Here is a 12,540-nt window from a genome sequence, read left to right on the forward strand (position 1 = left end):
ATTATTGCATAATACCAATCACAAGAAGCTAGATTCTCGGCCACTGACTGCTTTCTCTCTGGTTCAACCACTTCCTCTTCTTCATCTGTCTGACCAATTTCTGCAATTGTGCACAGGAAATCTATATCCAATGATCTGCAATTTTCTTCAGCTAATAATTTGGCAAGACCCTGACCTCTGACCAGCTTGGTGGGCTTTAATTCTATATTAAATTCAATCAAATTTGCAATCCATTTAGCCCTTCTTCCATTAGCATCAAGTTGTGTTGATACATCTCTTATTGCAGCAGTGGGTACATATGCAATTATCCCGGAATGCAAAATGTAAACTCTGAAAGCTTTCAAGGATTTGATAAGAGAATATGCTTGTTTTTCAATAATATCATACCTCAGTTCAACATCCCTTAAGTTTTTGCTGAAAAATGCCACTAGATGATCTAAACCTTCTTCATCTGCTTGCAATAACACTACTGCAAGGGTGTCTTTAGAGGCAAAAGAAAATATATGGAACTCCTTGCTGTAGTCTGGACTTATTAAAGTGGGAGCCTCCATGATGTCTTTCTTAATAGACTCAAAATATCTTCTTGCTATATCAGTCCATTTGATTTCTGCCCCTTTCTTCAACATGGAGGTAATATGCTTCACATATCCTGCAAAATTTGGTATAAACCTCCTCACAAAATTAATTTTTCCTAGAAATGACTGGATATCTTTCTTTGATCTCAGGATAGACAAAGTTTGTATTGCTTTTACCCTTTCTGGATCAATTCGGACACCTGCAGCAGAAACAATATGTCCCAACAGCTTGCCTTCTTCTAAAGAAAATTGTGATTTTTGAGGATTGACTGAAATTCCAAACCTCATGCACTTCAGGAACACCTTTTTCAAATGCTGCAAATGATCTTGATGGATGCTGGAGTATACTGTTATGTCATCTAGGTAGATGAGGAAAAATTTATCTGTCTCTCCCACAAATGCTATATCCATAGCTCTCTGAAAGGTGGCTCCAGCATTCATCAGCCCAAAAGGCACCTTAGCATACATAAAAGTGCCCCAAGGAGTGGTGAATGTAGTCTTCTCTTGATCATTTGGATGCACAACAATCTGATTAAAGCCTAAAAAACGGCCCAAGAAAGACATTACTTTGGCTCCTGAGACTTTTTGCAGCAAATGCTCCATCTTTGGTGGAGGATAGTTGTCTTTCTTAGAGCATTTGTTTAAGTTTCTGAAATCAACACACAGTCTGATTTCTCCACTTTTCTTCCTCACCACTACTAGGTTGGCTACCCACTTGGAATATCTAAGAGGGACTATGATCTTGGCAGCCATCAACTTTTTTATTTCTTTTTCAATCAGAGGAAGAAGCATAGGATATATTGGTCTCAGCTTCCGTTTGAAAGGTATGGTGTCTTTCTCCAGAGGGATTTTATGCTAAATAATCTTTTTGTCATAGGTTTTCAGGTAACTATATTCCCAGGCAAACACATAAGCAAATTTCTTCATTAAATTGTAGTATTCAGCACTTTGATCAACAGACAGATGAGTGGACAAATTTATGTATCTATGCTAACCTAGACTCCCTATATCATGCTTACAGACTGTAGATTGATCTTCATTTTGGGCAGCTTTATAAGGCACATCATTTTGGTCAAACAATCTTTCTAAAGGAATTAAACCCTTAGGAATATGATTGCTAAGAAGTTGGACAATGCTATCTTTACCAGTTTTATTTCTAAGCTGAACTTGGGGGCTCTTTTTCAAGGCTTCATTATTTTGGTCAATTTGCATTTCAGAACTTTCATCAATGACTTGCAGAAACCTATTTAATTCATCATCATCTTCAAAAACTTTCCAATGGTGGACATTATAAGGAAAGGATGGTCTATATTTCATTTGGGCTTCATAAACTAGTCTGGGAGGCATAGGAGGGATAAATAGACTAGCAGACATAGCAAGGGAATCAGCAAGCTGATTTTTGGCTCTTGGGATATATGAAATACAGAAAAAATCAAAGGAATCTTTGAGTTTCCATACCTCATCTCTGTACGCTTTCAACCTTGGGTGCTTTGCTTGAAAAGTTTTATTTACTTGCTGAATGATCATATCAGGATCTCCAAACACCTTTATGTTCTTGATTCCTTTGCCTTTTGCTGCATTAAGGCCCAATAGTAGAGCCTCATACTCTGTTATATTGTTTGTGACTTGAAAAACCAGATTAAAAGACATCTGCGTGCTTTTCTGTTCTAGAGATATCAGCACCACCCCTACTCCTGCAGTCTCCCTGGAACATGCTCCATCAAAGAACATCTCCCAAACCTGACTTCCTTGCTCTTCTTCGGCCTAAACTGTTGCTTTTCTAATCTGCATTGAGGCCTTCTGAGATTCTTCTATTTGGAGGATACATGCTCCAAAATTAGTGTCCATAGCATATATGGGATGATTAGTAGGATTCTTCTCATCACTGATGATGTATGCCAGTTGTGCTTCTTTGTACAATCTCTTGCTTTCTCCTCCAAAAACTAGGACAGTGGCATAAGATAGATCATTATGTAATGTCCCACCTAGTCTTTTAATCCATCCCCTGGACAGCAGCATGCCAAACTTGGGAGAGACATCTGCTACTACAATATCCATCATCATACTCTTCATGGGCAGCTGAGTTAAGGTAATGGCCAGGTCCTTGATTAATCCTAGGCATTTCACTTTCCTTGAATCAAAAAAGAATAAATCATGATATGGTCTAGTGATGTCAAGGCCTAACTCTTCCATGACAGCTTTAGGCATCAAATTGTGGCTGACCCCTGTGTCTAGCAGGCAATTGTGGAGGATTTTATCATGAATGGTCAAAGAGACATAAAATGATGGAGAATTATTATCAGTAAGTTCAATCATGGGGCTAAGCACAACATCAGTCTTATCATCTTGCAAATTGACAGAGTCAATGGAGGTTTGTGTGGTTTCCAGTTCAAGCGCTTCAAGGATAGGATTTCTAAATATTTCACTCTTTACCAGCTCTACCAGAGGCACAGATATTTTCAATTTCTGAACTTCTGACTCTAAGCTGAAAGAGGAAGGTAACTTATCAGTACCTCTTACCTCTTGAACTGGAGCTTTAAGGATGACTGGATCAACTATTGGTCTTCTCTGCCTGATATTCTGAGACTCTGTTTGGACAACAGCTCTTTGGGTATAATTCTCCTTGTCATTTTTTGCATTCGACCTCAGATTGTATCTTTTATGTTCACCGGTTTGTAGAACTGCCTCTCTGTCCCACTGCTGACTGTCTTGTTCCTACAGCAATGATTCTTCGTATATAGCCAATGTCAAAAAGGCAGTACTGCCTTTATCTTCCATGCAGTGAATTTCATCCTCATCTTCAAATTGTTCCTCCTCCATGACTACATTCTAGAAAGGAGCTTTAACTTTCTGTTCTTCATTTGGTTCCCTTCCCCTCTGAATTATTTGCAACTATTCATTTGCTCTTCTGGATGGATTTGGATTTCTTGGAGCAAATGTGTTTTGTTGCCTTGTCTTTCCTAAAGTCTTCTCTACTTTCAGCTTAGATATTTCAGCCGCCAATGAATCTACGATCTTACTCATTTTGTCTAATTTAGGCTCTGAGGATGAAGCAGAGGAAGAAGAAGCCTCACTTCTTTGTCTCCTTCTATCAGTGTGACTCTTTAGCTTTTCTGCAGCCATAATATTGGATTCCACCTCTAGTGCTGCATCCTACATGTCAGCTAGAGTGGCACATCTCCTTTCTCTCAATAACAGGCAGAAATCAGAGTCAAAAGCATTGGCATAAGTGAGTTTGGTAGAGGTGGGGGTAGGCTTTACCTTAGCTGGTATCTTACTATACATACGATTGAATATTTTATTAAAATCAGGCAATGATTCCCCATTTTCCCTCTTCAGGTTACCAAACTCAGTATGGTAATAGAGCAGATCTTTTCTATCTCCCCATTGCTTCAAAAATGCATCATCCAATGCTTCAATATCTGTTATGGATCTATGGGGTAATTCTCTGAACCACTTCCTAGCCTCACCATCAAGGCTCTGGACAAAAACTCTCATCCATACATCATCTTCACTGATATCTAGGTTATCATAATAACTATAAAAAGCTTCCAGGTTTTTTTCAGTTGTTACTCCCTCTGTGCCAGTGAACTTGGGCATATATTACTGATTTTCTCCCACAGGAATTGGATTCAAAGGAACATGCAAGACTAAAGGTCCATACCTGGCAACTACAATTCTTTCTATCTTCGTAGGTGCTTGCTGGCCTGCCATGATTGGGATATGTGGAAGAATACTGGCAGCTTGAGCAGTATGAAACAATGAAATGGATGACAGAGACAAATGGATGTTTTGGACTGTATGAGAAACTTTCTTTGGACTGAGATTCAAAGGGGAACTAACTGAACAAGGGGATATATTAATCTCTGAAGGAATTTCATTACTAACAGTGATGGGTTCTAAATCTTCAAACTGTATATCTTCAGCTATAACTTTATCTTTCAGAAATGCATGAGATTTCTTAGGCTTACCTGATCCTAATGCCCCTTTCTGTGATGCTTTCTTTGATTTGATAGTCCTCTCAGGGTTAGGCACTGGTTCAGATGGTGATTTCTAAGGATTTCTTCGAGTATGTCTCACAAACTGAGCTAGAACTTCAATGTGGAGTCGCCAAATGTTGGTCTTCCTCCAATGGAGTCGCTAGATAGATGATTACAACCAGAAATGTGCCCAAACCTTGTCTATCATCAAAATCTGGAACTATGTCGTTCTCCCAGGGAAGCTGAGCTTCAATCTCCTCTCCCTGGAAACGACGCCAATTAATGTTATAACCCCAAGAAACTCTCCTAGGCTGTATATCAGAGATGCTCGGGAACATTACAAACTCAAAAAAAATGTTGGAAAATGATGGATGAATGGAAGGAATAATGAATATTCAAGCCAGATAACTACTTCTACTATTCTTAACCCGAGACATGGGTGAACACCCCCAGACTACAAGGCTTTAGACCACTAATTACTCACAGCTTGAGGATTGAGGGAAGATGGAGAAGACTGACCACACCAGTAGATGCACAAGACCATGTGATGGCCGGCTACAACTAGTAGAAAGGTCTGTAAATCTATTTCCTAATGCACAGACAGGATGACAGCTCTCTGGCACCAAGAATACAGAAACCTGCATACACCTTCAATAATACATACTAGATTCTAACACAGAGGTGGGATGACAACCCCTCTAATGCTAAACATCAAGAGCACAAGAAAAATGCATAATAGGCACAGCCTGGAACAAAGAAGAAGTGGAAAGTGAGCAATTAACAGCAAAAGAAGCTTGTATTAGCTGAAAATGAAGACCAGACGTTGTAGGTATCACAGTAGTTACAGTCTCCAGAAGTTGAACTTTACATCAAAACAATATCCATCAACCCTCATTACATCTTGTTTCTGGGTCTATATGGAGGTTGATTACAAAAACATCTACTATCCTATGCGTGGAGGGGTCATAATGGACCACCAACCACCTTAACTTTCTGATATGGGTCTCTGCTACAAACTGCGTGCTTTAATGAACAAAATTGGCCTTTTGAGATACTCTGTTGTCCTTCTTGAACGGGTGGAATGTCGTATGAATGAAAGCTCCATAACTACTGAATGAATTCAACTGCTCGAGGCATGTCCTTTCCTTCTTTGGCCATACTATCCCTTGAATGCGGTCGTTGAAGAGTAAATGTGCCAAACACTGATAGATGGCCATTTCTGTCCTTCAGGAGCATGGTACAGGCTGTGAGCGCAGGCATTATGGAGGAAGATCCACCGTTGGAGAGCGTGGATCTACGGCAGAGAGCGCTTTGCAATGGCTATCAGGAGGAAGCAGGAACAACAAATGTGAGCCGTTGGATGAAACAGGCGTACAGTTGAGATCATTTCATAGGAGGAATCGAGAGATGGACGATCGAGATAGATGAGGGCCATCGGATCTTATACGGGCAAATTTGACCGTGATCGCGAAGTGAAAGCACACGGGAGATAAAGCGCAGGGATGGCGGTTTTGGGGGTGAGCGGTATTCCTCACACCACTTACCGGAGGTGAGTGGTATACGTACATAGCCGAGCGATCACAATAGGAGGTTGACATGTGGACGATGGGACAGGCAGAAAACCACCGCAATCGCGAGTTAACGCACGGGAAGGTTTTGGCGGCGGGAGGTGTAACTGTTGTTGGATCGCGAGATGGACGATCAGACAGCGGGAATTAATGCACACGTTTTCGAGACTGATGTGATAGGGATAGCAACAGTAACAGCGCATAGTTATGAGGAAATGGCTATATGGCAACATTAACTCTACGCTCCGGGCTATGAGCAAAAGCTCTTATATGCAGTGTTAAACAAAGGAACCCCGGGAAAAAGCGGAAATGAGGATGAACAAGGTGGAGGATGGCAGGAACCCTAGCATAGGCTTCTTTTGAGCTAAAACAGAGAACCAAGCTTACTCCGGCTTCTTTTAATTTTCAGCAATCTGTAGTAGAGCTAACAGGACATATAAGTGGAGATAAACTAAGAAAAACCCTCATTGTTTGGCTTTTTATTTGGGGCACTGTCGCAATCAAACACATACTTCCACTGCTTGTGATAATTTGTGATAATAAGGCCGAGATACTCAAATTCTTCAATGTGAGTATGCAGGAAAAGGTAGAATAGTAAATAGTAGTATCTCAAAAAGGAAGTGACAAGAAAATGGTTAAACTAGAATTTGATAGATTCTTCAAGGAATGAAGGTATATGAAAGATGATGTTCGGCTGCATCATTTTGTGTAGGAACCCTATGGCAGCTTTAGTAATATTGCTAGTTTCTTTTGAATCCCCCAAAATAAAGTTATAGTGATCAGAATAGGTTGTATAGTTTCAAAAAACATGGAAACGGAGAATTTGTCTACGATGGGGAGGGTTTGATTGTTGGGTGCTAAAATCAACTAGAGGAAGGCTTGTTTCTTCATTTGAGACCCCATTATATGTATAGAAGAGGGTAGCTTTTGTAAACCTCTTAAGGTTGGGAGATTTTGGATACAGGAGATCCATTTGAATTCATTCTAGCGTGACTTCCAAATTATTTTCTCCAGTGGGGGAAATGAAACAATTCCACTCTTTAACATACGAACCTATGAGCCAGGAAACAAATTTTGGAAAATCGTAGACTGTGGGAGAGATTTTGTGATACAACCCTTACTCTATAACTCGAATTGGGTCTTCTCTTTTTAGGTGAAAGTTCTACAGGTCAAAAAAACGATCAAACATATGGTAGGAGCATAATGTGTTGCGGATTTCAGCCTCTATGTTCATGAGAGGCTCGGTATGGCCAGAGGATTTAGCCTCTTAGGTTTTAGGGGTTTTGGGCTCTGGCATTTTCAATTTAAGAATAATGGAGAATTACTTAGCAGTGGACGATTATAGGTTACCTGGTGGCCATATGAAATTGGACATAGTGGCACTGGAATAGCTCTGCACTGACTGAAGCTTGAACTCAGTTACAAACAAGTGGAGCAATGAGGGAACGTCATTTGAATGAAATAAATTTGAAATCCAATGGCTAAATTATGGGTCAGTGTTTTATAGGAGGGAAATACGATGGAGTGATCCGTGGGAGAGATATGTGGAGACATGTAGGAGGGACACTTTTTGCTACTGGGTTGAACGAGAGGTGAGAGGGAGCGGCCAATGACCCTATATAATTGCGCTCGCCTACTAACAACAATGTTGCATTGTTGGGATTAGTGGTAGGTGTGGTCCCCACACTCTAGCGGGGTGATTGAACAAGGTCGAGAGGTTGGATTGACCCCCCTAGTTGATATTGGGCATTGATTGGCAAAGCACGCCCACTGACTTTGACCATTCTGGGGGCCAGCACGGCTTATCTGCCACACTAGTTACCCTGTTGAAATGTTTTATGGACCGAGTGGCTTAAGGATGAACGATGATCCACCCCACAATTGCTCGTCAGTTAACTCTTATGCATACAATAAATCGGTGGAGCCCATTACATATATATTTCACTCCTTTATCTTTTTCCTAGGTTCTTTTCATTTCTCCAAGGTCTTGCCTTCACCTTCGCTTCTCTCCTTTAAACTTATAGATCGAAATTATTTGCAAATGTATAGGTTACAACTGGTGGCATTAAAATCACACAATATCCAATAAGATAATTAATATATTGCATGAAATTTAGTGAAAGCGTATGATGTATAAAGTTAGATGTAAATAGTGAATATATTATTATAAGATTAAATTTATAGAATAAAATGAAACAATCCTACTTTAATAAAAAACTAGATATTATTTTTAAATATTTTAGAATTATTTTTTTTCGAAACATATATATATAGATATAGATATAATTTTTTGGAATTAAGTGATATAATTTTAAAGAAGACAATATTTTTTGTTATTTAAAATGTGACTATGAATGCATAATGAATTCAGTTCCTTAAAAAACCTTCGGGAACTTGGATAATGACACTATACAAACACTATACCTTAAAACAAAAACTAAAACATAAAAGAGTTAAAAACAAGAGCCAAATTTTCCCCATCCAACCCCAAAAAAAATTCACTTTAAAAAAGCTTAATCTTAAAGAGAGAGAAAATCTAAGTGAATTTAATGGTGGAGAACATTAACTACTTTGTAAAAGGTTAAACCTTCCCCTTATTCTCTCAAATCCACCATAATCCTTCTTATTCTCTAAAAAAATTCAATATTCTATCAAACCCACCATTCCATCTAACCTGACCTAGCCTAGCCATAGTGAGTAGTTCTCCTTATTCCCTCAAAATAATTCAAGCTAGTAATTATCTATTAGGGTCCCACCCTAACCCCCTTATTTATGTAATAGGATCGAGTCATAGTTATAGCTAAGTAAAGAGTCAATAAAGCCCATATTAATAATTGTAAGTGGTTAACCCGCATTTAATGACGAGACCATAGTTAGTTGCAAATGGGCCATGGTATTAGATAGATGGTATCAATAAGAACCATGGTATTGCGCCATGGTATTGCATGTATGAATCCTATATAAAGGATAGAGACTTCCTGCGAGGAGCATCGTGTCTTATTTTGTAATCAAGCTTAGCTCTATTAGAGGTTGCCCCATTGAAGAGGCAAGTGAACTTTTCTTTCTGAGTAATAAAATACTTGTTGTTATTGCTCTTGTTCTATGTTCTGGGTATATTTTCCCACAAATTTGGTATTCTGGTATCATCTTGCAAGATTAAGAGCATAACAACTGGTATCAGAGCGCTTTCCAGGGCTGGTGGGATCTCCATTTTTTAGAAAAAAAAAAAATTAGCTAGAGAAGTGTTCTGGCGTCTTTAAACCACGGGATCTGTCGTTGAGTGCATAAACCTGCGGATTTAGGGAGGCATGCATGTAGGAAATATAAGAGGTGGTCACGCTTGTTGGACTCCCTTGTAACCCCTGTGGGTACCCCTTCGAGTAGTAGAGCATTAGACAAAACCGCGCATGGACTGTCTTCCAAGTACCTTCTGGGTATATCAGAAGCCCCCTAGCTCCCTTGAAACCTCACCATATATAAACCATCAGCTATCTTGCTGCTACAGTACATTGAGAACAGCACTCGGAGATATTACTCGCCTGTACGATAGGGTAATCGGGTTGTATGGCTAAGGGTACGGTTGATCCTCCTTGGTTAGTGCCCTGAAGCATTGGGCTGAGTACTACTATCAGACCCTTATGTATATTGAGATCTGTAGCACCTGACACTCCTTGAGACCATAGTTCCTTGATCTCTCTCTGGATCATACATAATATTTGCTAGATCAGATCTCACAAGTGGGGTTTTTTCCGCCGCAACAGCAATCAGTTTCGCAGTTCAGATCGATCAGATCAGCGAGCCAGATCTCTCAGATCCATCAGATCCACAACAAAAATTAGTTCTGTCATTCAGATCCACCATCCAGATCTGAGTAGTTGTGTGGGTTCCTATACCTGGGCGTGATTTTCGTAGGACTTTTGGCAACATTGACATTTCAGGGATTCGGCGACTGCATCATTCCTAAGGAAGGAGTAAAACTTTGTTAGGAGTCAAAAAAAAAAAAGTCTAAGACCCCCCGAGGCGCTTATTGGTGACTTAGGCCATAAGAATCAGGACGACGAGCTGAGCAAGGTGGTACCATTCAATTGTTAGTGTCAAAAAAATTTGAGCAGTCCCAAATTTCAAGTAAATTGTCTCGGTGCATGGTAGAAAGTAGAAATCAAGCTATGGTGAATGAAAGGATGGACAAACTTTAAGCATCCTTGAAAGAAATCCAAGATCAGCTGATGAAATTAACTATAGCACTCTCTATGGGTAAGGCAGAAGCTCGTGAGGACGCATATATTGGCAATGAACACAGTAAGGGTGAGTCTAGCCACTCTCTTCACCTCTGGGGCACCCACCAACAATCCCGTCTGCGACCACCCAAGCTGGACATGCATAAATTTGATGGCTCTCACCCAGCAGCATGGATAGCACAAATGGAGCAATATTTCAATCTGAATTACATCCTGGATAATGACACTCAGCTTAGTGTGGGGATCATGTACTTGGACAATGAAAGATGGCAATGGTGGCAATGGCATCAACGTTGCTATGGAAGGCCCTTGACTTGGGACACATTCAAAAAAGCTCTTATGGATCGCTTTGACCATGACTCTGCTTTTTTGGGTCGTCTCACTAAGCTCCGTCAAACTAGAACAATGGATGAATATATTACAGCTTTTGAAGCCTTAGCTTTCCGCACTTTAGGTCTACAAGATCAGTTCTACACGGAATGTTTTATCAGTGGTCTTAAAGAGGCCATACAAGCCCATGTCCGACTGCACCACCCTCCCTCATGGCTGGAGGCTTGCAAGATAGCTCATGAAGTAGAACGTGCATTAGCGGTCCAGTCCAATCGCCCAAATTTCACCGCCAAGGGTTGCACCCCACAGGCTCACAACACTACCCAAACACTCAAGGCTCAAAAGGTGTCACTTGCAAAAATGGTGGAAAGAGAAAGCAAGGATTATGTTACTACTATGATTAAAAATACTCCCCCGGGCATAAATTCAAGGAGCCCAAATTTTTTCAAATTGATGCTACTGATCCCAGCTCATCGTAGGAAGCTCCACCACTTGAGGAACCAAAGGAGGAAGAAGAGGACAACCAGAAGGATAATGTACCTAAAGAACCAGTTATTTCTCTCCATGCTTTGGCAAGGATTTCTTTGCCTCAAACTCTCAAAATCAGAGGTTTTATTAAGCACCACCTAGTAGTAGTCTTGATTGATAGTGGAAGTACACATAATTTTATCCATCAAAGAGTAGCAGAAGCAGTGCATTGTTTTGTACGAGAAGTTTCTAACTTCCAAGTCCAAATTATTGATGGGGGCACAATGAAATGTGAAGGCCATTGTGAAAATGTCAAACTTCAAATGGGGGATTATCAGTTAAAGACCCACATGTTTGCCATACACATGGGAGGGTGCGACATTGTCCTAGGTGGTGAATGGCTTCGTATACTTGGCGCAATCACAATTGATTTCTAGGAGTTATATATGAGCTTTAAGCAGAACAACCACACACATACCCTCCACGGACTCCAGGGGAGAGCTCCCTCTATCATTAGCTCACATCGGATGGAAAAATTGTTAAAAAAGGGCCATCATGGAGTTATAGCTCAATTTAATGTCATCCAGGCCTTCAAACCCAATTCTCTTCTGATTCATCCTGAGATGCAACAGATCTTAAATACCCATCGGCCAGTCTTTGAAAAGCCTCATGAACTTCCACCCTTGAGAGGGGAACATGATCATAGCATCACTTTGGTCCAAGGGGCACAACCACCAAATGTGCGCCCATATAGATATCCGTTCGCCCAAAAGAATGAAATAGAAAAATAATAAAGGAACTTTTGGAAGTAGGCGTCATTCATCCTAGCCTTAGTCCTTATTCATCACTGGTGGCCATGGTGCTCAAGAAAGATGGGGAATGGCATATGTGTCCAGACTTCAGGGCCCTCAATAAGTTGACAGTCAAAGATAAATTTCCCATCCTGGTTGTTGATGATTTGCTGGATGAACTAAATGGGGCTCAATTCTTCACTAAGCTTGATCTTTGCTCAGGCTACCACCAAATTCGCATGAAAGAAGTTGACATTCCAAAGACTGCTTTCAGAACTCATGAAGGCCATTATGAGTTCCTGGTCATGCCATTCGGTCTTTGTAATTCCCCATCCACTTTTCAGAGCCTTATGAACCACCTGCTCAAACCATATCTCAGAAAATTTGTCCTTGTTTTCTTCGATGACATCCTCATCTACAGTCGCACTTGGGCCGCACATCTTCAGCATGTAGATCTGCTCTTGCAACTACTCCGTGAGCATAAATTGTTTGTTAAGATGTCCAAGTGTTCTTTTGGCATGGAAGAAGTTGAGTATTTGGGCCACATTGTGGGGCGTGACAGTGTCAGGGTGGACCCAAAAAATATCCAA

This window comes from Pinus tabuliformis, chromosome J, assembly GCF_031772625.1.
Source record: "Pinus tabuliformis cultivar Carrire ecotype Pingquan chromosome J, CPIR1, whole genome shotgun sequence".
NCBI lineage: Eukaryota > Viridiplantae > Streptophyta > Pinopsida > Pinales > Pinaceae > Pinus > Pinus tabuliformis.